Source organism: Typopeltis vanoorti, chromosome 1, assembly GCF_054136105.1.
Source record: "Typopeltis vanoorti isolate ZY-2024b chromosome 1, IOZ_Tvanoo_1.0, whole genome shotgun sequence".
Classification (NCBI taxonomy): domain Eukaryota; kingdom Metazoa; phylum Arthropoda; class Arachnida; order Uropygi; family Thelyphonidae; genus Typopeltis; species Typopeltis vanoorti.
In genome coordinates this window covers 116,160,022-116,180,294 of record NC_143549.1, presented here as the reverse complement: position 1 = coordinate 116,180,294, position 20,273 = coordinate 116,160,022, and positions in this window count along the sequence as shown.

Genomic DNA, 20,273 nt, shown 5'->3' with positions numbered 1-20,273 from the left:
ACGTTCTCTTTGAATTAAAAGAAAGAGCACAATAGTTTCTCTAACTTATTATTACAGTATAGGGGTATTATTATTATTACACTGTGTTATTATTGCCACATATTAATAATTAGAGATTTGTTATTATTAATATTATTACTAGTATGTCCTGTCAAATGTCATTTCCATCCAACGGTTTGATTATTAAGTATATCTACCCAAAATCCGTAATGTGCGGAAGTTAGATGAGTTCATGACCCTCTCATCTCTTCTGTCTCGCAGTAAGTAACCTACATTACATATCTGCAGATGTGTGCTCAAGGAACCGGTTTGCTTCTTTTGCGGGAAGTAAAACCACAGTTTCATAAAGCTTCCATTTCTGTAACAGACAGCATTCTAACCCGGATTATTCCAACCAAATAGCTCGTCTAACAGTGAGCTACGGAGTGTCTGATCATCGGATGAGACAACTTGTAAATATTGTATCATGCAGAAAGAAGCTGTGGGTTCTAATTTGAGTGTTTTATAACTTAAATTGACTCTGAAAATCCACACGGTAAGGTAAAAATGCATGAATTTGTCATCGAGGCGAATCTTACAAACTTCTAAAGAGTTACAGACAACTTAAAAATCGAAAATGTTAGACATAAATCCAGCACAAACCTTAAGTAGTTTAGATGTTGTGTTATTATTCAAAAGCGTGTTGGTTAAACACTAAATGCCTCACTGTTCCTGTATATTTATTCAGTAAAGCGCACATCCTACATCTTCATGAAAACGTTCATCTGCATTTTCAGGCAAATTTTATATTCAGAAATATGAGGTATCTATGGAATCGTTTTTACTGTCTTCCGTTGCTATCTTTTAAAAGAAACAACAAATCTTCTAATCTACGATTATTTAATTAAATAATTGAAGTTCATCCTGAATACGATGATAAAAGTGCAGAATTCTAATTTTCGAAGAGCTGAATAATGTTCTACGGCTTTATCCAGCCCTAGCTTATCTAGGGTTAAATCTAGAGAATGTTTTAAAGAGTAAAAGATATCTCAGTGATTTACTGTAAGCAGGAAAATATTTATTTTTTATATTTTTGCATTTTCTATTAATTTCAGTAGTAATGTGTTTCCACTTACATCAAACAACGTAACAACTACGAAAATAGCTTAGATTAAAAGTAAAACTATCTATTAATTACTTGCAATAAAGTTTCATGATTATATACTTACCAGAGAGTGTAGATTGAGTGAAATATAGGTTTATAATACTGCATATGTGGGAAATGCATAAACAAAAGTATTGTTTTTTAAATTTCAACTAGGTTTTTGTTCACCATCATCGTCCTATTTCAAATATGTATCCCCATAGAAGTGTACAGGACATTATGAGAGTAATACATGAAGAGGTGACACCATTACTAATTTGTTATCATCAAAGTTACTCCAGATTAATTTGTTATATGCCAAGAAGTATCTGTCAAGTTGAAAAATGAGTTTAGAAACATTAAATAAAATTAAAAATTAATTAAAAAGAAGACTTCTGTTTTAGAAAAAACAGAAGTCTTCTTTTTAATTACGCTTTATATTTCTGTTTCTTATCAATCTGAAGACTTTTACAGTAGTTATGTACGAAACTAGTCATTTATTTTATTCAAGTGCTTTACTTTTTTACAATATTCGATAGGAAGGGTTTTAAAAATATGAATAAAAAAGCATTGGGAATGTCAACTCTTTAGTTTGAACACTGTTGTATATTGTTCACTTTTTATTTTGACAAACATCTCTCTCATTCTATATAAATTTATTTAGGTGATTTCCTTTCCTAGCAGTTTTTCCGATTTCGTTACTATTTCCACAATCACTAAATCATGTGCGTAAATAGCAGAAATGTTTTATTTAGTAATATGGGTTCTGAATTCAGTTCGAAGTTGATGTTTTCCATGCTCCTGTATATTATTTTAGTCCTAAATCACAAATGTTCATACCAAAGTTAGTACAACAATTTTCTGTTGAATCAGTGAATTCTGCAGACTTTTACAAGACTTCTTCAGGAGTATACCATTATCTGCATAAAGAAAAGAGCTGACGTTAACATCTCCAATTTTATTACACGGTGTCATGTCGCCCTATGAAAAATACTAATAGAAATAATGCACGATCTCGTCTTACAACAGATGACGTCAAACTATTTTTCTGTTTGCCCTTCAGTTCTGATTGCTGAATCACAACTCAAATATAGACTATGTCGATATAATGTCCCACTAAAACCAAGGAACTGTATCGATTCGAACAGTTTTCGTTGGATACCTGGTCGTAAACCTTTTCCAGATTCTTATTATATTCACATGATTCCTGACGTTTGCCATAAAGTGAAAATCTGATGCTTACATCCTCTGTTAGGCCTGAATCCAGCTTTTTCTTTTCCAAGTCTCCCTTTAAACAATTTTTGTTAGCTTTCCGGTAAATATTTACCTGAAAGCTAAGAACTTAATAATGAATTTCTTATTATAGTTATGTAATATTTAAATAACTATTTTCATAAATATTTACATAATTAATATTAACATAACTCGTACCAGGAAAAGTGGGATAATTTACTCAAGTATCCCGAGAAAAATATTTCTCTGTAATTCTAAACATTCAGTTTTGTATAATCATTCTCTCTTTAATTATCACATTCTATTTTATTTCACTTTTTATAAATAGATTCTTTGCGAGCTTTATTCCAATAAGTTCGAAATAAACTCTCTGTCCAGGCATTCAGAATTATGCAACAGAGTCAGTGTTAAACTATTATACCCCCATATTTGAAATATGTAGTCGAATATCATCTACTCCAGGTGCATGTTCGCATTTCATGTTTTGTATGCCTTTCTGCTACAAGTTTTGAGCATTCCTGCCGCTGTCACTGCTTGTTTCATTCATGAGTATTCAATATTAATTCCACCAGTCCTTTTCCGTTTGATTGTCATCTATGATTATTTTTGTCACCTTCTCGATATTTATTTTCAATGTTTGTATAAAAGCTTTTCAAAGATATTTGTTTATCTAGACTAACAGTGCTCAATTTCCTTATATTTTCCTCTGTATTCTCTTGTAGCACAAGCTGACGTACTTGCTAAGAACTTTTGATATACTTTCTTCTGCTACTAGACTGGCTCTTCCGTAGGCCACCAGGGAGGTCTAATTTCTTATTCTTGCAGACATGATATAGGTAGCAGGTCTCTATGGATGAATCATGTAATTTTTTTCTTCACCGTTTTCCACTGAATCTCTAAATTTTGGTCCTTGAGGTGAAACTCTTTCATTTTGAATAAATCCTTTGAAAAATTCTCTACTGGCGAGTTTTAAAATTCTCTTACTCATTTTTGTTTCGCTTACGATTCCCGAATCGTAAGCGATCGCTTACGTTCCCAAATCTTCTGTAGAACCTTCTCCTCTGAACCATCTTAAAATATCACTGTTAGCACTTCAGTGCACTGAAAATGTGCACAGTTATCATGCGCAGATCTTCTTGCTGGAACATGGTGTTAGTAATAATTCACTTCCAGGAAATAAATTCAGTAGGTATATGCCTGCCTTCTGTAACGTTTCGAAATATTCATCTGTCTTCCATAGTAGATCATTCTGTGATGCGTTAGGCACAAATATATATGTCATTGTCCAGTTTCCTAATCGGATATTTGACCTTATCACTGGATTTGATATTGTATGGCTTTGAAGAATATTTTACTCTAAGGATTCCTGTTACTGATCTAACACCAGTGGGAACATCCAACAAGTAATTCACTTTTTTTAATGAGAATACCACTATCACAGCTTTGAAACACTACAGATCCTACGAATTTGTAATTATGCGCAAATGACGAAGTTCCTTTCCTAAGGTAAAAATGAAAGAAAACAAAACATTTGAACATTTAGACGAAGCCATTTGGTCAGAAAGACCTGGGTTCGGTTCTTCTCCATCACGTGAAAAACCTTTATCTGGCCATTTTCCACTAAAGGTAAGTTAGCCAGTTTCATACGCGGTGGAGGGTTTTGTTCACCCGAAAACTCGGATGTTTAGTCCCTCAAAATAGACAAACAAGCGGATTGAACACACACACACACGCGTACAGTCATAAATACTAAGGATATGTAACCCCCCCACTCAATGTCAGTCTTCAAGACAAGCCGATTGGGTTCTCCCAAAGTTTCACAAAGAAATACAGCGGAACTGCATCAAGCGGGACATAACGCTAGGAAGAAGACTGCCTGAATGTTATACTAGAGTATATCAACTGATTAAATAAATTAATTCTTAAAGTAAAATCGAATTTAAAAAAAGAGGATGATGATGAAGTGAAAATAAGCCTCTTAATGCATGCAATTACCTTTTTTACCATGCAGGTGTAGCCCTTTTTAGTTTCACATTCAACATCACTCCACTTTAAGTTAGCTGTATACATCTCGAAACCGTATTTTTTTTCCCAACTGGTGGGCACACCGTATTCCTAGTTGATGTAATCAACAGCACTGCCATCATACCAAACAAACCCACCTACCAAAATGACAACTGTATTATATGAGAAATATAAAATGAAAATCTATTTTGGAAATGTGAATAAATAAGGATTTCATATTTTCTTCAGTTTTCGTCGGTTTTTACATTATTATTACTTACGCATAAATAACACACATACAAAAACACACAAAAAATGTTTGGCCATTCTAATGAATATCAGAAGCATGTTTTGGCTTTGTTTTTCTCGAAATTTAGCTTGATGCTAAGTATAAGTTTTTACCGATCGAATAGTGAGGATTCAGGGTGATGTTGTTGTTTGAACACATTCATTTTAGCACGTAATTACTATAACACATCCAGTAGATTAGGTCTCTAAGTAATATAATATGCCGGTTCTGATTGTGAGATATCGGGAATTGACATTTAATATAAACATCATGTTAAAGAAATAGATCAGCCGAATCTTAACTTCTTCTTCACCCTCCCTTTCCTACACATTGTGTGGGGAAGGAAGGGTGAAGTGTTACAAGCTTTTGAAAATTGTACTTGTGAATGTGTTTGTGTGTGTGTGTGGGGGGGAAGGAATGGATTCATAAATCTAACTGAGGTTTAAGTGATCAGTAGTAATATACGATTACAACTTTTTGTCCTTCTCTTCATCCCTGAAATCAAGTTTAAGCCTTCAATGACTTTCTCCTATCATTTGCTGTATCATTTTCCTCTATTTCCTTGCAGACTGATTGATCTAGTCTTCCTTTGTCTTTTTATCCAGAATATTTACTCGTTTATTGACCTCTTTTATATCTGACTTGGGATTCATTGTTGTTCTTATTCATCCGTTTTCTTCTTTCGTTCCTTTTTTTCTATCACCTCATCAGTAATCTAGGGCCTCCTTCCTTTTCTCTCTGTCTCAGACTGAAGACGTTTAACACATTCATTGATTCTCTCTCTTAAATCAGACCAGATTATTTCTGGAGGTGTATAAGTATCACTATTAGTGATATTAGTTTCGAGTTCAGCTTGATATTTCTCTCTCATATCTTTTTTTTTTTAGTCCATCAATGGTTATTTTTCTAGTTGAAATTTCTTTATTTATTTCTTTAATATTATTTTATATTTTAATTTCTCTTCTAATTATTAATTTCTCTAATATTTACTTTCAACTGTCAATATGTTTTTTGCTTATTGATTACTGTAGTTCAAATCATTGTAATAAGTTATGAAAATGTGATTGCATCACATATCCTATGAGGTCATGAACGACCATTCTTCTTTTCCCCACCAATTATTTAGTCTAAATGTAAATTTAGAGTTTTTCTTCTTGCGTATAATCTACTTATAATATTGTATAATACTGCGTGTAAATCAGTATAAGTACATAATATTTTAATAAGTATGACAATTTTTATTTTGCCTACCAAATTTAATTTAATATTAACAAATGTTATAATGAAAGGTAATTTAATAATTTTAACATGAAAATAAATCCTGTTACAAAACTATACATTATAACTGAACACAAACAACCAAGTCAATTACAATGTCATTTATTTCAATAATGATCGCACAAAACAGCACTGAAACAATAATTTACTTCAACGATTACTTAAAATTTATGAAAGAGAATTGCTACAGTGCTCCGTATCAGAATCATTTTGAAAATGAAATATAAAATAAACTATCCTTTGAATTGAATTTATAGAAACCTTGTTATTTAAATTCTTCTGCTTAAGAATTTAAATAACTTGCAGATCCAACTACTCTGCTTTAAAAGTTTGTTTGAAAGAATAATAAATATAAATGCTATCTTTAATATAATTAAAATTAATGGAATTATTAGTATGATATGACAAGAAAATAGAGTCACATTAAAGAAATGATGAAAGTAATTTATTTCTGATTTAATTTTGACTATTGAAATAACTGTAAGGTTTATTAGAACTGTTTAAAATCGGAGTTTCTCCTTTTTGATTAGAAGTGAAATCAACAGTAAATGTTTCATTCTTATTTTTACCCTTTCTATTTTTGAGAGTCTTTGTATAGATTTTTAACAGAAAGTGTCGTTCAAAAGATACACCCACGAGAAGAATACATATAATTAACAGACATAAAATACTCTACTCATAGGTTTAACTGTGCATCACAAATATCGAAATTCGTGCATGATGTGGAAAAATAAATTTCGTTGTTGTGTGTCTTTGTGTAGATTTTTAGCAGAAAGTTTCGTTCGAAAGACACTAAACAACGAAAAAGATATATATGCCATTAACAGACAAAATATTGTATTGATAGGTTGAATTCCTGAATTTTTGAATCTGATAAAAGTTTATTCTGTAAATGTCGAATATATTTTCCAATTTTTGAAGACAGAATATTTAACAGAGAAAGCACGATGGAAATTCTGCATGATTAGGAAATCTATTTTTATACAACCTCTCAATGATTTTCAGAGGTTAATAAGCCACAGTGTTAATAATTCTGTAATACTGATAGAATTCCAACCAGATATCAGCGACATGATCATTCACCACAGCATTTATTACCAATATATATTCGAGTTAAGTTAAGCTTTGCAAGTTAATGGTATAACTTGCTGTGTATATTTTTAGGGACGTTCTTCGAGTGTGATTCATAAATATATGAATAAATGGATAATTAACCATGTATATCCCCTCATCATAAACGGGTCGCATTTTTACACTATGTAGGAAACAGGAATAATGCTTGTAGTAGAGTAGTAATATCGATCAAATGTAAGAATGGCACTAATAAAAGAATGTTGCAGAGGTCTAAGAACTTTCATAAGGGAACTTCACTGCAGCAGCAATATGCACCGCTCCTTAATTTTTATTTTTTTTTCACTACGCAGAATCACCAAATTAACCACACGTGCACAATTTCATCAATCATTATTTCAACTAAGTAAATTTTTTCAGTTATGCTTGTAATATTTACTTTAAGCTGCACATGTAAAACTAACGCGAAGTGTTTTTTGTATTAGATTTAATTCTAATACTTATTTATTGAATACTTCAGTACAACGTATTGTAATAAGTTATGAAAATGCGATTGCATCATATATTCTATCAGGTCATACACGAACAATCTTCTTTTACTCACCAAATATTAACTTGGATTTGATATTATCAAATATTCTAATGAAAGGAATGGATTAAATTAACATAAAACGGTTTTTGTTACAAATGTATACATTATATAAATGATCACAAACAACCAAGTCAATTTGAATGACATTTATTTTAATAAGGATTACACAAAAGAACACAAGTTGTGGGTTGCGCATATCAGATAATCTTATTCGTGTAAAATGTGTCAGCAATCTCTACGTTCCACCTCAAGTATTTCTTCTTTTCCAACAATTAACTTATTTCCCATAAGCATAGAGCCATTCAGACGGAGTGCCCAATAAATGGAATAAAATTCAGCTAGTTCTACGAAGCCAAACCCTCTGGAGCGACCTGTCTTTTTATTTCTTATGATATCTACTCTGTTAATTGGTCCACACGAAAAGAAATGAGCCCTCACATCGTTCTCAGTTGCGTGCAGAGGGATGTTCCTTACGCAAATTATGCGAGAAGCGATTTGTAGGATTTCTGCGATGGTCGCCGTTCTCTGCGCTTCACTTTGACCGACGTCGCTTATCTGCCATTCCTTTATTTTGTCGTTGATCCTTTTGGCCAATTCTATGTCAACTAGATCATGTGCTGGGTCAGAGTATTCCGCATGTAATTCTTCTTTTTGCCTATTCAATTCACTGGATGCATCCATCTCTGAACCACAATCATTGTTTTCTCGTCTAAATGGAGAATCAAATCGCGTGACTGCATCTGCACCTCCAGGAAAATTAGTATCATAAACGTTGAGAAATGGATCAGGATAAGGATATTCTGTGATCCACTGCTTTTGAGACCTTGCCAGTGCTTCCACCACTCCATTGTTCATGGCATTGTTATCACTTGTTTCTGTATCTCGTCCGTGGGGTTTTGGTGTTCCTAATTCAGGTTTGTTTAAATCTTCGCTCTTTTCTTCTCGAAAGATGTCTACGTTTCTGTAAGTTGAATGTACTTGCGCGGTCTTCGCTTTATATGAATTCTTCCTTATCGTATGCGGCATTATAAATCTTTCATCATTTTCTAACGTTGTGCAAATGAGATCCAGAACTTCTTTTTTCTGCGTAGCTTTCACACAACTGCAGAGGTCAAGTAATAATCGAATTGACGAGTCTTCTATATTAGCTTCATCCTCTTTAAACATTGGAAAGTTAAAAGCCATCTTTCACTGTGCAAGGTTTCTTCTTTTGAAATCAAAACAATTTATTCGTAAAACCTATAAATAAACAAAAGTTGTATGAATAAAAGTGATCTGAAGTAAATTGGAAATATAATTTGAAGATATTCTGAGATTGGCATAATATGCTGTGAAAATTAAAGTAGGTAATTAATTAATTGATTAAATTTCTGTTAAGAAATTGAAGACAGTCAAAGAACGTAGGTATATAAACTCCGCAATGCTAACAAATATGAGTATTTGTAAATCTTTTGAATAGTTCTTCTAAGAAAGCCAAAAACAAAGAAAGAAAGAAAGAAAGAAGGGGAAAATAATTTTACTTTATTTGAAAATTGCATCAATATTTTGCATAAACAGAAAACGTACTGATTAGTTACAGTACTGTCAATTCCATATGTCAAATATTGAATACAGTTTCTAAGTAAAATATCCTCTGCAACTATATGTTCATTTTTAAACCATCTGAAATACAACCTGATAGAACTGTCAAAATTTCTCTTTTGAATTATAAAAAAAAACTAGTTTAATTTTCTGATTCTTAAAGATAATGTTCAAGTTATAAATGCCTGCTTAACACACAACAGACTGTAGTGAAGTAGCTTCTATAACTATATAAAATGTTCTCCGCATTCAGCTCATCCGTAGCAGTAGCACAGTTGGGATCAACATTGTCCTTGGTTGGAAAAACCGAGGTTTCAGTCCTGTAAGAACCGTTCTTGATAGTCTTTTCTTCTTGTTTCAACTGAGATGAGTTAGCTGGTCTCTTACAAAGAGGTGTCAGAATATTCCTCCAGGAAACTTCGATTTTGAATCATTCTAAGGATTCAATCAATTAACACACATTGGCGTCATAGCCTAAGTTGCTTCGGTCGATTCAGAATATCTTGAGTAAGAAGTAAACTTTGCTGAACACGCAGTAATAAAGAAGTGAGAAATACACACTCGCACATGAAGAATAATTACAATAAGAATGGTGGCAGTCGAACTGCTGTAACATGAGATGGTACAAAACCACGATTATGAGGAATATGGAACAAGTTATTGACTGAAATGGAGATTACTTCTATATCATCTGATTCTGGAGATTTTCACTAGCAGTTTGTTTGTTTTCATTCTGAAATCAAATAGTAAATGTGGTAGTAAAATCAGATAGTAAACGTTTTCCCCCTGAGATCTCCATAAATTTATAGGCTTTGTGCTGATATTGCTGTTCTTATCTTGAAGCAATTCATGTTTAGCAATCGTGAAAATTTAGATTTTTTCTCCATCAACTTTATTCTCTTCACACGTTTTAATTCTATCCGAAAGCCTTTATTTATGAAATATCAAAACCATAAGTAATAATCTGAATTTTTACAAAGGTTCCAAATGGAGTTTTATCCGATAAGTACAAGGAATCCTCCTAGGCGGAATAGTAATCTATTAATCCTCACCTTAGAAATATCTCACATTTGACTCTGATATATAGATGCTGTTATCTTGCCAGTAATAATGTTGAATAATTCGTTGAATTGTATTAAAGAAATTTGAAAACTATCCGATTCACCTTGAAAGCAATATTAAACTTCTTTTCTAAAATTATATACCAGTGTCAGGCTAGCATACAATATTTATATATCAATAAAAACTAAAAAAAAACAGAATAAATTAACTGAGCATAACGAAATATTAGCAGTAAATAATAGTAAGTAAATCTTAGTAAATAATACTAGGATGTGATATGCTATCTTATAATATTAAATCTTACCTTAAGGAACTAGATAAAAAAATTGCAAAAATTGTGGCAACTTCTTATTGCGAAATAAACTTCAAAATTTCTTTTATAATGGGTGAATTTATTCAGTATGCCCTTGTTCGAGATTTTAAAGCGGCTTTATACTAAAATAACCAATCAGGAACAAACAGTTTTCTATTATTGAAACGAAGAGAGTATAGCTGTGTATGAAAGTATCTGTTGGTTACGAGAGTACATCAAGTAACAAACAAACGTAACGAGGTCGTAACACCCAGTAAATGGTTTCTGTATTCTCCAATTGGTGGCGCCAAAATCGCTGAACTTTAACTTTATCAAATTTTCTTTAACTCTATGAAATTCAATAAATAAAACATAATCTAAATATTTGCTAAAGCAAATCTGTTCATCAAAATGAAAGTTGATAATCCTATAGTCAAATTGTCTGTAACGTTATTTGGAAAACACACCGAAGCAGTTTATAAAAGAGGAAGACAGATTGCAAGGGTACTGCCAGATTTGTAAAAAATGCAGTGTTTCGAAGTACGAAGCTCTTACTGAGATTTGTAATTTAAATGAACATTTGTTTTCATTTGAATATAATTCCATACGATATATCAATTTTCCAAGTTAATTGCAGAAATAAATTCATATAGGAATAATTTTTCACTATGTGTTCTAAATCTGTACCTAGCCTCAGTATTAATGTAAATATATTTATCGTCATTCACATCATCCTTGATGTGAATGACGATATTATATCCCAATATTTGTTTGTTCAGTAGCCATTAACAGTTTGCTTTAATTGTTCTATTTCACAACAGTGTATGTTAATATACTGTGCTAGTTTGCGGATTTGTTTGTTAATAATTTGATATATGAATTAAAATATTGAATATTTTGTTCTCTAATTTTTGTTTCTATCTAATTTATTGTTTGATTCTATCATTATTTTCTTTTATGCGATAAGTGAGCCAGCCAGCTTGCACGAATGGCTAACATCCAAATAATATTTTGCAAGTTCGAATATTGCCATGGGACTGAATCTTTCTGTTTATTTTTTCTGGGAGATGGATTTCGTCTTCCGTTATGACAACACCGTTGTTATAACGGGCCATATTATATCAAATTTGTCGTCATATTATGACTAATACCATTTTTTTTAAATGGCGAAAATAATCCTTAACTGGTCAGTAAGCTTGTTCTAATATGTTTTTGTTTTTTTTAATTTCAACTCGGTTTTTGTTCACCATCATAATCCTATTCATAATATCTATTCCCATGGAAGTGTAGAGGACATTATGAGAGTAATACATGAAGAGGTGACACCATTACTAATTTCTTATCGTCAAATTTCCTCCAGATTAATTTGATATATGCGAAGTATCTGTCAAGATGAAAAGGAGAGGTTCTAAAACAGAAATCTTCTTGTTAATACCTCTTTATATTTCTGTTCCATATCAATCTGAAGGTTTTTACAGTAGTTATGTACGAAACTAGACATTTGTTTTATTCAAGTGCTTTACTTTTTTATAATTTTCAATAGGAAGGGTTTTAAAAATATGAAAAAAAAAAGCATTGGGAATTTCAATTCTTTAGTTCGAACACTGTTGTATATTGTTCACTTGTTATTTTGACTAACATCTCTCTCTCTCTATCATTTGATATAAATTTATTTAGGTGATTTTCTTTCTTTGAAATTTTGTCTATTTCGTTATCTATTTTCAAAATCACTAAATCTTGTGCGTAAACAGCTGAAATGTTATTTAGTATTATGGGTTCTGAATTCAGTGTGAAGTTGATGTTTTCAATACTTCTGAATATTTTCTTAGTCCGAAATCACAAATTTTCATACTAAATTCAGTAGAACAATTTTCTGTTGAATTAATGAATTCTGCAGACGTTCAAATACTTCTTCAAGAGTATACTATTATCTGCATAAAGAAAAGAGCTGATGTTAACATCTCCAATTTTATTACCATATTTGATGTTGGCCTCAATGAATAATACTAATAGAAATAACGTACGCCCTCGTCTTACAACAGATGACTTCCAACTATTCTCCTGTATGCCCTTCAGTTCTGATTGCTGAATCACAACTCAAATATAGAATATGTCGACATAATATCCCACTTAAACCAAGTAACTCTATCGGTTTGAGCAATTTTCGTTGAGACCCTGGTCGTAAACCTTTTCCAGATTCTTATTATATTCGCGTGATTCTTGACATTTGCCATAAAGTGAAAATCTGATTCTTACATCCTCTGTTAGGCCTGAATCCAGCTTTTTCTTCTCCAAGTCTCCCTTTAAACAATTTTTCTTAGCTTTCCGGTAAATATTTAGTGGAAAATTTAGAAATTAATAATGAATTTCTTATTATAGTAATGTAATATTTATGTAATTATTTACATAACTAATATTAATAATTAATATTTACATAACTCTTACCAGGAAAAGTGGGATAATTTATTCAAGTATTCCCGAGAAAAATATTTCTCTGTAATTCTAACATTCAGTTTTGTATAATCATTCTCTCTTTAATTATCAAATTCTGTTTTATTTCACTTTTTATAAATAGATTCTTTGCGAGCTCAATTCCAATAATTTTGAACTGAACTCTCTTCTGTCCAGGCATTCAGAATTATGGAGCACAGTCAGTGCTAAACTTTTATACCTCCATATTTGAAATTTGTAGTCGAATATCATGTATTCCAGATGCATGTCCGCATTTCATGGTTTGTATGCCTTTCTGCTTCAAGTATTGAGTATTCCTACCGTGTGTTTCCTGCCGCTGTCACTGCTTGTTTCATTCATGAATATTCAATATTAATTCCTCCAGTCCTTTTCCGTTTGATTGTCATCTTTATCACCTTTAATTCCTATTTTCCACCTTCTCGATATTTATTTTCAATGTTTGTGTAAAAGCTTTTCCACGATATTTGTTTAGCTATTGCTAACAGTGTTCAATTTCCTTATATTTTCCTCTGTATTCTTCGTAGTACGTGGTGATGTACTTACTAAGAACGTTTGATATACTTTCTTCTGACTAGACTGTCCTCTTCCGTAGACCACCATGCAGGTATAATTTCTCTATTATTGCAGACATGATATAGGTATCATAAAATTCAGTACCGTGAGGTTATAAAATTCTTTGTAAAAGAAGGTTTATCCCCAAAAGAAATTTATTCGAAGTTCAAAAAATTGTGAGGGTACTCTTCTCCTTCGTTTTCGACAAAAACGAAAAGGCTGCCGAGTTTAAACGTGGCCGTTCCAGACTTGAAGATGATCCACGTGAAGGATGTACAAACAAAAAAATGAAAAAAAAAAGTGTATCAATACCAGAAATCATTGACCAAGTGCACAATATGGTATAGGATGACAGAGAAGTGAAAGTGCTTCAAATTATTGAGACTAGAGGCATTTCAAAAGAACGTGTAGATTATATTTTTAATGAAGAATTGCAAATGAAAACGTTTTGTGCAAGATGGGTGCCGCTTGCTCACAGCAGATCAAAAATGCACTCTCATGAAAATATCTGAACAATGCTTGGAGAGTTTTAACACGAATAAAACTGATTTTGTGCGTCGATTTATTACCATGGATGACACTTGGATTCACCTTTAACCATCAGAATCCAAACAGCAGTCAACTCGGTGGACAGAAGCTGGTTGTTCAGCGCCAAAGACGACAAAGTCGGTTCCATCAGCAGGAAAGGTCATGGCAGCGCTGTTTTGAATGCTAAAGACATTTTGTTTGAAAAGGGTAAAACAATAACCGGGGAATATTATTCCAATCTTTCAACCAGACTAGACGAAAAAATTCGTGAAAAAAAACCCGATTGCTGAGGATAGTCAATTTCACTAGTTTTACCATTTGGACTTTTCAATTTCGTGGTTTTTTCTTGAAAAAGGAATTCGTGATATATAGGTTTTATTTTTCTGCAAATTAACCTTGCTCTTCTACCGTTTCTCGTGCCATATGCAAAATTTCCATGTTTTATACCAGGGAAAATATAGATTCTATATTTTCTATTCTAGCGTTAAAGTCTCCTATTACAATTCTGAATTGATGTTTTCCTTTATAGAGCTAGGATGCATCATGATAAATGGCTTCAACTTCTTCATCAGTGCGAAATATTGTTGGTGAATATACTCGGATGATTTATGAGTGTATCGTTTTGAGATTTGAACAACAATAGCTATTCGACCAATTACTGTCAAATTCCTTTATGCTGTTCTTCAATTTTTTGTTAATCATGAATCCAACTTCACTGATTATTTCATTATCTCGGTCTCTATATTATAGTGTCTCTGTTTTGTAATTGAAGAATTTCTTCGCCATTGCGTATACTTCACACAGACCGAGAATATCCCATTTTAGTCGCTTTAGCTCTTCAGTTAGTCGGTCGTTACTGTTCAGAGTCCTACAGTTTAACGTTCCGAAGTCTAGCTTCCATTGGCAGCATAATCTGGTTACATGGTGATTATTAGCACCCTCTACCTTCATATTTAACTGTCTGCTGCGTTAGTAACAATCTGGCCTCCGAGAAATGAGAGCATTTTATTTCTGTTTGATTCATTTTGTAAGGTTAGGTTATAAATGCACAACGCTGCCCAGTGCGGGTTTGTGAATGGTAATATTTTCACATGGGATCCCAAGTTCCAAAACCAATGGTCCACGACGATTTATTCAATATATTCAGCGCTGTCTTGATATCCAACGGTGGTAGTCATGGTTTCCTCCCATCCGTCACCTAGGGGACACGTTCGCTAGCTCGTAGGAGTCATTTAAATGTTACTACGAACATTTAAATGAAAGAAGCAATTTATAAAAAAAAACAAAATTAGATAACATTTGTACAATTTAGAACAGTAATACGAAAGTAGTGGATTCAAAACAAACATGAACTTATTTCTTTTTCCATATCAGCTTTTTTCACATACTTTCATATATTAAGACACTTTAGTATCAGATATTGTCTGATACTATAAAAATTGACGAAGTGTTCGTATCTGTGCTTGATGGTCGTGAATTTTATTTTTTAAACTCATTGATTAATTTTTTATCAACGTTTTGATACAATAATTTACACAGACTATTTATTTTATATTGTTTTTTCAATACAAGTTCTATATCCAAGCATTGATTCTTGAATAAACGTGTAAAGGCTCTTCATGGGAAATCTGCTATAATGTATTTACATTTCTTTGATATCACGACTTCGTTTATTCAAATTAATAAAATATATAAATATTTTTACAAACACAATGTAAAATTCAATGCTTCTTTTTAACCATATTATTGGAATTGTATACTAAAACGATATACAATAGATGAAAGCTTGCAATTAATGTAACCGTTAGACTGGCTTCGTTTTGTGGTGTTTTTTTAAGTTATTGACTACTCCACAAATATTTATTTATGCTGCCTATCGCCAACAAACATATTCAATCAATAAGTGAAAAACGCAAGTCACTCTGTCCATCTTTTAGTGAAATTAATTATAATTTCTAATTAAAAGACAAGCATTTGTTGTTTATTATGGATGCAAACTTTCCACCTAACAAAGAGAAAAAAAACGAATTAATTTGATTTTTGCTAACAAATGCAAATAATGTGTTTTCGGACTGAAACAAGAAAAAAACAATTTGGGAAGATTCCAATTTTATCATTTTTTTGTATATAATGATTAAGGAGAAGCCAGGAATGAAAAAAATGGAATGATCAACATCATAGCTTGAAGGCAATTGTATTTATAATTATATTTTATATAACTCGTGAAGACTTAGGCTCTTTGCTTAGGCCCTTTACTCTTTAGCTAAATAAGTACATTTACAATTAATGAAAAGCAAAAATTAAAATAATGTTTCTGGAAAGAGCGTTTATTCATTATAGATAATTACAAGCGTTAAGACGTAATTTAAAATATAAGTCAGCCGTAAATTGTTATTGACATTTATTCTGCCTGGGACACTAGAACTTCCAAGTGAATTTGTTTCTATCAGAGATTGCGTGGTGTCATACAAAAGACCATACGAAGTCATCATCATCATCATCATGCCTATCAAGGATTTAGGTCTAGCTTAGCCTGTTCCAGTCTCAGAAGTCATCGTTGAATCCTTTTAGAGGGCATTCTGGTTTTCCTTTTTTCTAATGCCTTGTACTTTAAGGCTTGTTTTGGTATTCTTTCTGTGTTTCATTCTTTGAACGTGTTCCATCCATTTATGTTTATATTTTTTAATTTTTTCTATTACTGGTTCTTGTTTAATTCTTTCATAATTTCTTCGTTTCTTTTGTGATTAAATAGAGTATACTTTGCAGTTTTTCTCATAAACTTTATTTCTGCTGTTATTAATCTTTTGTTTGTCTTTTTGTTTTATTGTCCAGATTTCGCTTCCATACATTAAGACTGGTAGGGCTAATGTATTGTATGCTTTTAGCCTGGTCACCATACGAAGTATCAGTGATAAAATATCTCTTAACGTACTTCCTTCTGCTATGCTTCAAACCCCCACTTCTTCACCCATCACATGTGATATCTGTTGCGATCAAGCCTTCATCTTCTTTAATAGTATCTTTTAGTAATCTTTTTCTAGGTCTTACTGTTCTTCGGTTTCCAACTATAAACTTGTTTTATTATTCTCTCTCTCTCTCTCTCTTTACTCCTTCTCTACACATGTTCAATCCATTTTATTCTTCGGGTTGATACCCAATTGTTTATTTCTTGGATTTCACATTGTTTCTTATATCTGTATATTTTATTTTATCTATTCTAGTTTTAATTACTATTTTTCTTAATATATTCTTTTCACCTGTGTTTAACATTAGTCTTGTTTTTCTATTGTCTGGTGTTATTTCTATATTATATGTCATAATAGGTCTGATTACTGCTTCAAAAATTCGGGTTTTTGTATCTGTTCTAAGATTTTTATTTTTCCATATTGTTTCATTCAAGCATCCTGATATTCTTACATCTATCGCGACTAGTTCTCTGACTCCTAGATGTGACCTTCATTCCAAATTCAGTTGTAATTTGTTGAATAATAGTACTTTCCAATTGTAATATGCATCTTTGTTGTTCTTGTGATATTATCATACATTTTGTTTTAGTTATTGATGTCTTCATATTATATAAGTTTGCTGTTTTATGAAATGTATGTAGTAATATCTGTAGCCGAGTTTCATTTTCTGCAATTAGTAGAGCATCATGTGCATAACTTGTGATTCTTATTATTCTGTTATTTATTTTCACTCCTGCATTTTATAGTTTATTAACTTTTTGTGTTATTTCATCCATTATTATATTGAATACATTATTATAATAATCTCTTTATTTATTTTTCCGTGTGTTTTTATGATACAGCTATTATTTATTATTATTATTATATTCTTTAATTATTTCTATTTGCTTCAAACTAAAACGCTCATCTATCGTTAATCATCCTAATTTCCTTTTCTTTCTTTTTTTATTTTGCATAAATGCAGTGTATTCAGATGAATAGATTCTCCGTTTTGAAAAGCACATTTCACGATTTAACATGTCTCATCAATATTTTCCTCCATTATTATAATTTGCGTGGGTCTAATTTTCGCATTTTAAGAAAGAAAAATGTACTTAGCAAATGAATAGCATCATTGCAATAAATGACCATGAAACAAATGAAAGAATAAAATTAATTAAAAGCCATTTTATAATTCGATATGAAATATGTTTTCGTTTTAGTTAAACATTTCATTTTAATCTGTCTGAGGAGTCTTTAGTATGACATTCTTTGAAGATGCTGTTGTACTGATAACTATTAAATGCGATGCTAGTAAAACACAATTTGGTCTTGATTCTCGTAAAAGAGATCCCGTGTTTTCTGGTGTTATTTTTTGCAGCTCACAAATGTGCTGTACAAGAAGCAAGACTGCTTCTTAAGAACTCTCTAACTCACAATTTCTCTTTTGACATATTAGGAATGTAGCTTCTTCAGTGATTAGGTCTTCTCTTTCATTCAAATATTATCTTACCTTTACAGTTAAACTCCAAACTAAGTAAAGGAAGTTTTCTGGAATGAATTTTTTGGCACTTTATTGCCCGTGATCTGGAGGACCCTTATTAGATCTCTTAACTCACCAGAACTGAATTATAGTGCCAACTATAGAAAGTTCCTAAATAACAACAAGTGAGATCATGCATGCACTATGCATGTATTGTACGCGCTTTGTTCTTTGTCTAATATAATTGGAATTGATTGATTAGAGTTTGTAAGAGTTTTTACTTTTTAGTGCCTTACATCAGTTATGTACCCTGAAGATGCCAACAGCCTTAGTTGGTGAAACTAGTTGGTTATTATATGTACTTGATCAATTAGAAGTAATTCCATTAGAATGACTTCTAATTCCAATCCCATTAGAAGTCATTCCAGAGTTGTTATGGTCAAGAAATTTAAACATTTTTTAAAGGAATTTTTGTTTTTCCTTTTATTTATTTTTTGTGTTGTTGGATAATTCTCCAGAATATAACGCACCCCTACCCATGCGTTTTTTCTTTTGCAGGTCACCAAAATTTAAAGATGTTTAAATCAATTTTTAAGATACTAAACGCTGTTCTCTTAATTATCTGTAATAGAGTTCAAACTCCTTTTTCTTGACTTTAGGTCAATAAATAAAAATAAAATTACATTTGCACATGATTTTCTGTATTTCTGAACAGATATTAAGGCTTTACCAAACGCAGATCTACTGAATGCTGTTGTTATATTTGATTACACCTAAGTACGTTAAGTGTACTTGTCAATTCAGTGCAGTGGAGAACAACTGGTTGAAAAATAATCCAACTCTCACTTTTACACCGATATTAACTTTCTGAAAACAGTGTTTGCTTTTCACTGGAAATGAAATAGATAATGCTCATGCAGATAAATTCAAAATTCCGTTGAAACACAGTTTCAATTTAACTAAAATCTCACAGGAGAAATTTTATTCCTCTTCATCATTCATTCCTTCCACTAAAATCTCCTTGAACAGTTTTCGCTTCTTATGTATGTCCTAAAGTATGTTTTCTCTAAATACACGATTCCTCTGCTATCTTTGCTTTCTAATTTCGAAATTTAGTGCTGTACTCATAGTACCTTCTTTCCTGTATTATTTTCTCTACTTCTGCTCATATTTTAACCTGACTGTCATTGAACTTATCCAATGCTTCTAGACTATGTAAAATACATTCCTAATATGCTAAAGGTTAGTAAATAATCTTTTGTAGGGCTTAGATGGGAGCAACATAAAAAATTCCTTAAAGAATATACGATACAGTTCAACATAATTAATGATAAATATTTACCCTTAGTTTTCTGCCTGCTAACATTTCCGATGTATGATATATCGAAGAATTTCCAGATATAGTATTATCATAAAAATATTACCCTCTAATGGAAAATGGTCAAGAATACGAGGTTTTCGAAATTAGTTGGAAGAACAAGAGCTGCACGATCTCTCTCTCTGTTCCACTTATTATTATTATAATTTCAATGTCCCCAGTATGTGGAACACAAATTATATACAAAATACACGATTCCTCCGCTATCTTTCCATTTTTAATTTAGTGCTCTACTCATAGCACCATCTTTCCAATATTTTGGTCTCAACCTCTGTTCATACATTAACCTGACTGCCATTGAACTTGTCCAAAAGGAGTCGAAGAAGTGATCCTCGTAATTTCGGTAGTTTAGTTTCTCGACGGAATTATTATTATTACTTTTTTTTATGT